Below are 11,468 nucleotides of genomic sequence, written 5' to 3'. Positions count from 1 at the left end.
ACTGCACTGCATCCCCAGTGGTGCCAGTGCACTCTCTGGACTCCCGGCACCGCATCCCCAGTGGTGCCAGTGCACTCTCTGGGCTCACTGCAGTGCATCCCCAGTGGTGCCAGTGCACTCTCTTGACTCACTGCACTGCATCCCCATTGGTGCCAGTGTACTCACTGGACTCACTGCACTGCATTCCCCAGTGGTGCTAGTGCACTCTCTGGACTTGTTGTCGACGGAGGGAAGACACAAACGCTCAATATGAGTGTTAAGTATGCTTCAGCTTTAATGGATAGCTCAATTGTCTTTTATCGTGTACAGGATAATTAGCTCATACATATTGCAAAAGCCAAGCTCCTTATTGGTAAGCGTCATCTACTGCCCTATCTGTTAGTTCCGCATTCTTCTATCCGCTAGTTCCCCTTTCTAATCTAACTATAACTCCCAGGGCAGTATGCCCTCTACTATCATTGTTTCTAATTGCCTGGGATTTCTCACAAGAGTTCCCAGACAAGCTGCCTGGGATTTCTCACAAGAGTTCCCAGACAAGCCTTGCGTACGTGCCTTTGCTCTTGTTTTTCTAGACCAGCTGGGTGCGGTAATCCGCCATTTCCTTATCTTGCAGCTGCATGATATCAATGTGATTACGCGCAGCGAGCCAGTCCTCAACAATTCCCCCGTTTTTATTTTGAACCAAAAGCTTTCTATAGATTTTTCTATCAATCACCGCACACACTGCAATAAGCAAGGTACAATAAGCAACAGGGTCAAAAATCTCATGCAGAACTACGATTGTAAAGTAGTGTGCCTACTAGAATCTACATCAGTCAACAAGCCACTAAGCGCTAGGAATGTTGCTTCGCAGCGATACTGCTTCTTACTCGCACAGCACAATCACACAATCACACAATCACGCAGAGAGGCCTCTTGCACTTCTCATTCATACCACAAGACAATATCACTGAAAATAATTTGTGTGCAGCTTCAGGAGGTCCTTGTCTGCTCCCGTGGTGAGCGGCTGAGAGTGGAGACCCCTCCGAGGAAAAAATGCTCGGGGTGCACCTAGGGGCGTCCGTTCCACAGTCGATCCCACAGCCGAGCAGAGCGGCTCCTGGCGCAAGGAAGGATGCTATTATAGTTTGTATAATGACAGCAAAGAGATGCATTGCAATAAGGAGCACGTGTGGCATTGACCCCTTTTTTTTTTTTTTTTTTTTTTTTTTTTTTTTTTTTTTCTTTTTCTTTTTCGAGCAATTACACCTTACACATGCTATTACTGTTGCTAGAAAAACCCTACTAGTTAACTGCTCGAGCCTTTTTATTAGGCAACTAAATACTACTCGCGCCGCTACTATAATTAGGACAATTATTAGCAGTAAGCGTAGCCCTTCTTTTATCAGACCCAATATCCAACCCCCCATGTTCCCAAACCAATTTGCAAACAGTCTATCAAGCCAATTATCTTGGACCACTATCTTCTTGGTGTGGTCTCTCAGCCATTTCAGTTGCTCGTGGATTGACTCGCCATGGTCCGAGAGATTAAAACAGCACATTCCTTCGAGCTCTTCACACCCGTGGCCCTGTGCCAGCAGTAGAAAATCAATCGCCGCTCTGTTCTGTAACACAGCGTGTCGCAAGCTGTCCAGGTCCTGGGCCATTTCTGTGAGCATCTGCGTAGTCACATTTAATGTTTTCACCACTGTACTTCAAATCTACATTTTACAAAGTGACCAGCAAGTGTGCCACATTAACTGACCAACCTCTGAGATTTTACCTTTCATACCAGTGTCTTCTTGGGCTCTTTTAATTAAACACGTTTCTCATTCAAGTGAATTGAAATGCTTCAGTTGGTTTTATTCTCAGGAGCCTCATAAAAAACAAAGATATTGCACCCTCTTTGTTCAGTCATTCAATGTTCGTCTCTTTCACAGCAAATAATTACTTCATTGAAGTTAAAACTTCCAAACATAACTTACTAATAGTCTCCAATTTCAGCTCAGATCACTCGTTGAAAATACTCTGCTAAATACAGATAACTTACAATAACTTTAACAGTTAATTGTCCATAACAAACACCATGGTTTTTCTCCAGACCAATGTTCAAATTTTAAGACCACCCTTTAATATTTCTATGTACAGGTGAAAAACAGTCTTCAATTTTCTAGTCTTGTTTTAAATATAAAAGTTGGAAGGGACATTCAAGTTTCAAGTCTCCACACTGAACTTAAAAAAAAAAAAAAATCATGTGGAGGTAAACAAACCAAGTTGTATACTCCAGGAGGTAGAGGCCTTCAATTTGTGTTCATATATACATATGCACAGAATTCAGTGTTCCAACAGAAAAAGAATTAGCCAAAAAGTAATAAAAGTTATTTACTACTGTGACATTTCAAGACTTCCACAGCTTTGCCTAAAGACACAAACACAATTAACATAATTCCCTATGTGCTTTTTTTTTTTTTTTTTTTTTTTTTTTTTTTTTTTTTTCTTTCCTTTTTTTTTTTTTTCTCTCAACTGTCCAGTGCAGGAAAAAATTCTCACAAAATTTCACAGACCTAAAATGTGCAAGCTAGTTTCTCTCTCTCCCTTTTTTTTTTTTTTTTTTTTTTTTTTTTTTTTTTTTTTTCAAATGTCACATTTGCTTGTTTTACAGCCCAACAAGCTAGTTTCCCTAGACTAGCCATAGCATGAGCCACAGCCACTCCAGGCACAAGTGCCGCTGAAAAGAACCTTTCAGCAGGACCCCAGAGTTCGACCTGGTTATCGCAGTCACTCCCCAAAGTTTTTGAGACTGCGTCTCGTCCGTCGTTTCCATTGTTGAGTAATGTTTCGCAATTCTTGACTGTGTAGGTCAGGGGCAAACAAAGTCAAGCGTCCCAAATAGCATGGCCCCCCGTGCGCATTTGCTGGGATTCCCTGCCAGGCTCGATCTCCACAGATCAGGAATATACCAGGTGGTAAGGCCTTAGCAGTTTGCCTTGGCCATGTGCTTGACTTGTTCCCGTATGCCCCCATGGTGGTGTTGGTGGTGTCGTTGTACCCGCAATAGCTGCTATTAGCTTCGAACCCCCTTGTGTGAGAGGTCACATTAGTCCATTGAGTCATATTTTGTTTTCCTTTATTCCACATAAAGCACGTCTGTGTCCAGTTATTACTGGTGTTCCCTACCGCCACTGATCCCAACAAATCCAGTTCCTGGGGATCCCATGGCAAGCTCGTGTTCAGAGCCACTAGCGCCGCCACAACGGCGTCGGAGAGGTTGGACGAAAGATCGAACAAATCAGTACTTGCGGAATATGGTGCTAACAGTTGTTTCAGCTCCTCCTTGTTCCCTATTGGGACCCCGAACAAACAGGTGCGGAAGGGATCAGTCGCTTTGGCAAGAGACAGGCAGAATTGAGCCAATCGAGTTCCCTTCGGTATATGTAGCGGAGGGAACATGGCTGATACCATAATTTGTATCTCCCCAGTAAAGTCCTTATCAATAAGTCCTGTTAACACTAAAGCCCCATTTAATGTCGCCGATGACCTTCCAATCAGAAGTGCTCCAACAGGCTCATTATTAATTTTTACAGGTCCCATAACGCCTGTTTTCACCCCAACAGGCTTATTGTCCATCAAAGTCACATTTACTGCGGTTGCCAAGTCCAATCCCCAGGCTCCCTCTGGTGGCTGGTTGGAGGTGAAAGGATTCGTCTCGGTTGGAGTCTCCGCAGCTGCCGCCGCTGTTGAGGGGAAAGCCGCTTTTTGTGTCATCGCGGGGCGGCGGTTCCCGCTGGTCTTCCCGTTTCCCTGGGTCTTCCGCCGGCAAGCGGTTTCATTATGCGTATCAGATCGGCAAGAGGGACACCACACATTAGCCGTCCCACATTGCCTCTTTATATGACCCACGATGCCACACCGATAGCAGCGTAGTGCAGGTCTTCTCGACGAGTGAGGTCCTTTTCCACTTTGCAGGGGGGCAAGGGCGGCGAATACCTGCGACTGACTAGCCTGCAGTCCCTGAGTAATACTTTCCCCTACCTTTCGAATAGCGTCAACCAATAGCGCTTGCGAGCCTATCGGTATCCGCGACAATCGATCAAGAGCCTCTTCTATAGTCCAGGTACTGGGCAGCGTATTTAGAACATTTCGAGAGGTTTGATTACAATTTTGAAGGGCGCATTGTTTAAGAATAGGGCCTTTGAGATATTCGGGTAACCCAGCTACCTGTATAGCTGCGGCAACCCTATCAATAAATGTTCCAAACGCTTCGTCTCGCCCTTGCTTGATGGACATATAGGAGGGCATTCCTCCAGGCTCCCTAATTTGGTCCAGTGCTCTCCTAGCTAGCGTCATGGTCGCTTTTGCCTTATCCGGCCCCATTAGGGCCTGGGCCTCCAAGCGATTGTATGCACCGACCCCCAAAAGCTCCTCCAGCGTGACCCCGTATAATGGATCTCCGGGCTGACGCTGCACCGCGACTGCCTCCTGACAAGCTGAATGCCAATGGGCATTAAACAGCAGGATCTGATGCTGCGTCAGTATTAGTTTCATGATATTACGAATATCGCCGGGGAGCAACACGTTAGTGGACCACAGATAGTCTAACATCTGTTTCGTTGGCTCCCCACGTATTCCTGACTCATTTACCGTGGCACGCAATTGGGTCAGTATTTTCCAGTCCAGATTTGTCATAGTAACAGTTATCTGGCCCTGGGCGTCTGGTGGAGAGTACACCACGGGGAAGGCGCCTACAAGCTCTGTCGCTGCCCCCACATCACCTTCACGTAACGCCTCCCCTGCTATTTTCGCCCAGAGTCCTGCTCTCTCCGACCCCCCTGATTCGAGTCGCATATCTTTCAAAAATGGATTCTTATTTCTCCCCTCGCCTGCCGCCTCTCCCTCGGGAGTTTCCAGGGGTAGAGGAGGTGCACTGGGTCGTGCCCCCTCTCCCCATCCCCCGGGTGCCTTCATGGTGAATTGTTGGACCGACGGAGGGAGGGGGTACGGATTGGCCTCTTCATCCGCCCTCAACGTTTTGCCCAGCCGCTCTGTTGCAGCGGCTGCTACTTTCTGTTCTACCCGATGTATTGTTAAAGCATTCGTAACAGCCCGCCACGGTTTTGCCAGCTTCTTAGCCGTCTTATTCTCACTAATCATTTCCTCAAACAATATATCACCAAACTTACGCCACTCATCCTCCTCAAACAATGTGTCAGGGTTAATAAAGCAGCCCTTCGCCACCCCATAGGCCACTAACCCCTGTAATTCTTTATGACAATCTATATCTGGCGTCTTACGCTTTTCTAAAAAGCACTTAAGTAAATTAATTGCCGCTTGTTTCTCCATGCTTACTCACGGTGCCGTTGCCCCCGTGCAAAGCGTGTCTTACGCTTTTCTAAAAAGCACTTTAAATCTATTGCCGCTTGTTTCTCCATGCTTACTCACGGTGCCGTTGCCCCCGTACAAAGCTTCCGTTCGCGGCGTTCCGGCGGGACCCGCTATGGGTTCGTCCCGGGCGCTCTTCCCGAGTCGTCTTCTGCTCGCCCCAATCTTATGTTCCGCGGATTCCGGGTTACGTAGTCAGAACCGGCTTTCCCCTTGTACTCCGTCGCCTAATACCGGCTTACTCGTTTCGGGTCCTCGTCCAGCAAGGGTCCCTGTTCGGGCGCCATTTGTTGTCGACGGAGGGAAGACACAAACGCTCAATATGAGTGTTAAGTATGCTTCAGCTTTAATGGATAGCTCAATTGTCTTTTATCGTGTACAGGATAATTAGCTCATACATATTGCAAAAGCCAAGCTCCTTATTGGTAAGCGTCATCTACTGCCCTATCTGTTAGTTCCGCATTCTTCTATCCGCTAGTTCCCCTTTCTAATCTAACTATAACTCCCAGGGCAGTATGCCCTCTACTATCATTGTTTCTAATTGCCTGGGATTTCTCACAAGAGTTCCCAGACAAGCTGCCTGGGATTTCTCACAAGAGTTCCCAGACAAGCCTTGCGTACGTGCCTTTGCTCTTGTTTTTCTAGACCAGCTGGGTGCGGTAATCCGCCATTTCCTTATCTTGCAGCTGCATGATATCAATGTGATTACGCGCAGCGAGCCAGTCCTCAACATGGACTCACTGCAGTGCATCCCCAGTGGTGCCAGTGCACTCTCTGGACTCACTGAAGTGCATTCTCAGTGGTTCCAGTGCACTCTGTGGACTCACTGCAGTGCATCCCCAGTGGTGCCAGTGCACTCTCTGGACTCACTGAAGTGCATTCTCAGTGGTTCCAGTGCACTCTGTGGACTCACTGCAGTGCATCCCCAGTGGTGCCAGTGCGCTCTCTGGACTCACTGCAGTGCATCCCCAGTGGTGCCAGTGCACTCTCTCGAGTCACTGCACTGCATCCCCAGTGCTGCCAGTGCACTCTCTGGACTCACTGCACTGCATCCCCAGTGGTGCCAGTGCACTCTCTGGACTCACAGCAGTGCATCCCCAGTGGTGCCAGTGCACTCTCTGGACTCACTGCACTGCATCCCCAGTGGTGCCACTGCACTCTCTGGACTCACTGCAGTGCATCCCCAGTGGTGCCAGTGCACTCTCTGGACTCACTGCAGTGCATCTCCACTGCTGCCAGTGCACTCTCTGGACTCACAGCAGTGCATCCCCAGTGGTGCCAGTGCACTCTCTGGACTCACTGCACTGCATCCCCAGTGGTGCCAATGCACTCTCTGGACTCACTGCACTGCATCCCCAGTGGTGCCAGTGCACTCTCTGGACTCACTGCACTGCATCCCAAGTGGTGCCAGTGCACTCTCTGGACTCACTGCAGTGCATCCCCAGTGGTGCCAGTGCACTCTCTCGAATCACTGCACTACATCCCCAGTGGTGCCAGTGCGCTCACTGGACTCACTGTACTGCATCATCAGTGGTGCCAGTGCACTCTCTGGAGTGACTGCAGTGCATCCCCAGTGGTGCCAGTGCACTCTCTGGACTCACTGTACTGCATTCCCAGTGGTGCTAGTGCACTCTCTGGACTCACTGCAGTGCATCCCCAGTGGTGCCAGTGCACTCTTTGGACTCACTGAAGTGCATTCTCAGTGGTGCCAGTGCACTCTCTGGACTCACTGCACTGCATCCCCAGTGGTGGCAGTGCACTCTCTGGACTCACTGAAGTGCATTCTCAGTGGTGCCAGTGCACTCTCTGGACTCACTGCACTGCATCCCCAGTGGTGCCAGTACACTCACTGGACTCACTGCACTGCATCCCCAGTGGTGCCAGTGCACTCTCTGGACTCACTGCACTGCATCCCCAGTGGTGCCAGTGCACTCTCTGGACTCACTGCAGTGCATCCCCAGTGGTGCCAGTGCAATCTCTGGACTCACTGCACTGCATCCCCAGTGGTGCCAGTGCAATCTCTGGACTCACTGCACTGCATCCCCAGTGGTGCCAGTGCACACTCTGGACTCACTGCACTGCATCCCCAGTGGTGCCAGTTCACTCTCTGGACTCACTGCACTGCAACCCCAGTGTTGCCAGTGCACTCTCTGGACTCACTGCACTGCATCCCCAGTATTGCCAGTGCACTCTCTGGACTCACTGCACTGCATCCCCAGTGGTGCCAGTGCACTCTCTGGACTCACTTCAGTGCATCCCCAGTGGTGCCAGAGCACTCTCTGGACTCACTGCACTGCATCCCCAGTGGTGCCAGTGCACTCTCTGGACTCACTGCACTGCAGCCCCAGTGGTGCCAGTGCACTCTCTGGACTCACTGCACTGCATCCCCAGTATTGCCAGTGCACTCTCTGGACTCACTGCACTGCATCCCCAGTGCTGCCAGTGCACTCTCTGGACTCACTGCACTGCATCCCCAGTGGTGCCACTGCACTCTCTGGACTCACTGAACTGCATGTCCAGTGCTGCCAGTGCACTCTCTGGACTCACTGCACTGCATCCCCAGTGGTGCCAATGCACTCACTGGACTCACTGCAGTGCATTCCCTCTGGTGCCAGTGCACTCTCTGGACTCACTGCACTGCATCCCCAGTGGTGCCAGTGCACTCTCTGGACTCACTGCAGTGCATCCCCAGTGGTGCCAGTGCACTCTCTGGACTCACTGCAGTGCATCACCAGTGGTGCCAGTGCACTCTCTGGACTCACTGCAGTGCATCCCCAGTGGTGCCAGTGCACTCTCTGGACTCACTGCACTGCATCCCCAGTGGTGCCAGTGCACTCTCTGGACTCACTGCACTGCATCCCCAGTGGTGCCAGAGCACTCTCTGGACTCACTGCACTGCATCCTCTGTGCTGCCAGTGCACTCTCTGGACTCACTGCACTGCATCCCCAGTGGTGCCAATGCACTCTCTGGACTCACTGTACTGCATCCCCAGTGGAGCGCGTGCACTCTCTGGACTCACTGAAGTGCATCCCCAGTGGTGCCAGTGCACTCTCTGGACTCACTGCACTGCATCCCCAGTGGTGCTAGTGCACTCTGTGGACTCACTGCAGTGCATCCCCAGTGGTGCCAGTGCACTCTCTGGACTCACTGAAGGGCATCCTCAGTGGTGGCAGTGCACTCTCTGGACTCACTGCAGTGCATCCCCAATGGTGCCAGTACACTCTCTGGACTCACTGCACTGCATCCCCAGTGGTGCCAGTGCACTCTCTGGACTCACTGCACTGCATCCCCAGTGGTGCCAGTGCACTCTCTGGACTCACTGCACTGCATCCCCAGTGGTGCCAGAGCACTCTCTGGACTCACTGCAGTGCATCCCCAGTGGTGCCAGTGCACTCTCTGGACTCACTGCACTGCATCCCCAGTGGTGACAGTGCACTCTCTGGACTCACTGCAGTGCATCCCCAGTGGTGCCAGTGCACTCTCTGGACTCACTGCAGTGCATCCCCAGTGGTGCCACTGCACTCTCTGGACTCACTGCAGTGCATCCCCAGTGGTGCCAGTGCACTCTCTGGACTCCCGGTACCGCATCCCCAGTGGTGCCAGTGCACTCTCTGGACTCACTGCAGTGCATCCCCTTGGTGCCAGTGTGTTGAGGACTGGCTCGCTGCGCGTGGTCACATTGATCTCGTGCAGCTGCAGGGTGGGGAGGTGGCGGATTGCCGCACCCAGCTGGTCTAGAGGAGCAAGAGCAAAGGCACGTACGCAAGGCTTGTCCGGGAACTCTTGCGAGAAATCCCAGGCAGTTAGAACCAATGACAGTAGAGGGCATACTGCCCTTGGAGTTATAGTTAGACTAGAAAAGGGAACTAGCGGCTAAAAGAATGCGGAACTAACCGGTAGGGCAGGAGATTACGCTAACCAATAAGGAGCTTGGCTTTTGCAATATGTATGAGCTAATTATCCTGTACACGATAAAAGAAAATTGAGCTATCCATTAAAGCTGAAGCATACTTAACACTCATATTGAGCGTTTGTGTCTTCCCTCCGTCGACAACAAATGGCGCCCGAACAGGGACCCTTGCTGGACGAGGACCCGAAACGAGTAAGCCGGTCTTAGGTGACGGAGAAAAAGGGAAAGCCGGTTCTGACTACGTAACCCGGATTCCGCGGAACACAAGATTGGGGCGAGCAGAAGGCGACTCGGGAAGAGCGCCCGGGACGAACCCATAGTGGGTCCCGCCGGAACGCCGCGAACAGAAGCTTTACACGGGGGCAACGGCACCGTAAGTAAGAATGGAGAAACAAGCGGCAGTTGATTTACTTAAGTGCTTTTTAGAAAAGCGTAAGACACCAGATATAGATTGTTATAAAGAGTTACCGGGGTTTCAAGAGTTGTGAAACATTACTCAACAATGGAGACGCCGGACGAGACGCAGTCTAAAAACTTTGGGGAGTGACTGTGATGACCAGGTCGAACTCTGGGGTCCTGCCGAAAGATTCTTTTCGGCGGCACTTGTGCCTGGAGTGGCGGTAGCCCATGCTATGGCTAGCCTTGGGAAACTAGCTTGTTGGACTGTAAAACAAGCAAATGTGACTACGCAGATACTCACAGAAATGGCCCAGGACCTGGATAGCCTGCGACACGCTGTATTACAGAACAGAGCGGCGATTGATTTTCTACTGCTGGCACAGGGCCACGGGTGTGAAGAGCTCGAAGGAATGTGCTGTTTTAATCTCTCGGACCATGGCGAGTCAATCCACGAGCAGCTGAAATGGCTGAGAGACCACACCAAGAAGATAGTGGTCCAGAATAATTGGCTTGATGAACTATTTGCGAGTTGGTTTGGGAACATGGGAGGCTGGATATTGGGTCTCATAAAAGAAGGGCTACGCTTACTGCTAATAATCGCACTAATCATAGTAGCGGCGCGAGTAATATTTAGTTGTCTAACAAAAAGGCTCGAGCAACTAACTAATAAGGTTTTTCTAGCACAAAATAAAAACGGGGGAATTGTTGAGGACTGGCTCGCTGCGCGTGGTCACATTGATCTCGTGCAGCTGCAGGGTGGGGAGGTGGCGGATTGCCGCACCCAGCTGGTCTAGAGGAGCAAGAGCAAAGGCACGTACGCAAGGCTTGTCCGGGAACTCTTGCGAGAAATCCCAGGCAGTTAGAACCAATGACAGTAGAGGGCATACTGCCCTTGGAGTTATAGTTAGACTAGAAAAGGGAACTAGCGGCTAAAAGAATGCGGAACTAACCGGTAGGGCAGGAGATTACGCTAACCAATAAGGAGCTTGGCTTTTGCAATATGTATGAGCTAATTATCCTGTACACGATAAAAGACAATTGAGCTATCCATTAAAGCTGAAGCATACTTAACACTCATATTGAGCGTTTGTGTCTTCCCTCCGTCGACAACACCAGTGCACTCTCTGGACTCACTGCACTGCATCCCCAGTGGTGCCAGTGCACTCTCTGGACTCACTGCACTGCATCCCCAGTGGTGCCAGCGCACTCTCTGGACTCACTGCACTGCATCCCCAGTGGTGCCAGTGCACTCTCTGGACTCACTGCAGTGCATCCCCAGTGGTGCCAGTGCACTCTCTGGACTCACTGCACTGCATCCCCAGTGGTACCAGTGCACTCTGTGGACTCACTGCAGTGCATCCCCAGTGGTGCCAGTGCACTCTCTGGACTCACTGCACTGCATCCCCAGTGGTGCCAATGCACTCTCTGGACTCACTGCACTGCATCCCCAGTGGTGCCAGTGCACTCTCTGGACTCACTGAAGTGCATCCCCAGTGGTGCCAGTGCACTCTCTAGAGTCACTGCACTGCATCCCCAGTGGTGCTAGTGCCTTCTGTGGACTCACTGCAGTGCATCCCCAGTGGTGCCAGTGCACTCTCTGGACTCACTGAAGGGCATTCTCAGTGGTGCCAGTGCACTCTCTGGACTCACTGCAGTGCATCCCCAGTGGTGCCAGTACACTCACTGGACTGACTGCACTGCATCCCCAGTGGTGCCAGTGCACTCTCTGGACTCACCGCACCGCATCCCCAGTGGTGCCAGTGCACTCTCTGGAGTAACTGCAGTGCATCACCAGTGGTG

General features: G+C 51.0%; 1 long non-coding RNA gene across 1 annotated transcript; it reads right to left on the bottom strand.

Annotated features, from left to right (window-relative positions):
- Window positions 1-250: 250 nt before the first annotated feature.
- LOC308187060 lies at window positions 251-3,300 on the bottom strand. Its single transcript, XR_013944439.1, has 2 exons — window positions 508-3,300; window positions 251-472 (listed from the first exon to the last, which is right to left on the bottom strand). It is a non-coding gene; the product is annotated as an uncharacterized lncRNA (long non-coding RNA).
- Window positions 3,301-11,468: the final 8,168 nt, after the last annotated feature.

This window comes from Anser brachyrhynchus, assembly GCF_964034855.1.
Source record: "Anser brachyrhynchus genome assembly, contig: SCAFFOLD_218, whole genome shotgun sequence".
Classification (NCBI taxonomy): domain Eukaryota; kingdom Metazoa; phylum Chordata; class Aves; order Anseriformes; family Anatidae; genus Anser; species Anser brachyrhynchus.
This window is presented reverse-complemented; position numbering and strand designations above follow the sequence as displayed.